This window comes from Bison bison, unplaced genomic scaffold, assembly GCF_000754665.1.
Source record: "Bison bison bison isolate TAMUID 2011002044 unplaced genomic scaffold, Bison_UMD1.0 scf7180017864227, whole genome shotgun sequence".
Lineage (NCBI taxonomy): Eukaryota > Metazoa > Chordata > Mammalia > Artiodactyla > Bovidae > Bison > Bison bison.
In genome coordinates this window covers 96,209-96,504 of record NW_011494799.1, presented here as the reverse complement: position 1 = coordinate 96,504, position 296 = coordinate 96,209, and the positions used below count along the sequence as shown (strand labels likewise).

Sequence of the window (296 nt, the reverse complement as noted above, 5' to 3'; positions counted from 1 at the left end):
CTCATTTATCCTCCCAGCAACCCTTTGAGGTAGAAAACAGCTAATTCACTAAAAGCCAGTTCACCAAATGACTATTTGTTGAATGTATATTCACTTACCAAAAACTTGTTTCTCTTGATTTATAAGGCTTATTTGAGCAGTTTGTACTGGTTAACATTGTTTACCATGTGTGGTAGAATTATTAAGATTTAAGCTACTTTTGAATTCTTTCTACTTTATATATTTTAACACGTTTTTTGAGATATAATTTACATATCATATAATTAACCTTTTTTAAGTATATAATAAAATGATCA

General features: G+C 27.7%; 1 protein-coding gene across 4 annotated transcripts in view; it reads left to right on the top strand.

Moving 5' to 3' along the window:
- The window catches only part of PHF8 (PHD finger protein 8), a 103,202-nt gene that overhangs the window by 60,420 nt on the left and 42,486 nt on the right, over nt 1-296 (top strand). The gene's annotated exons all lie outside the window — the stretch shown is intronic.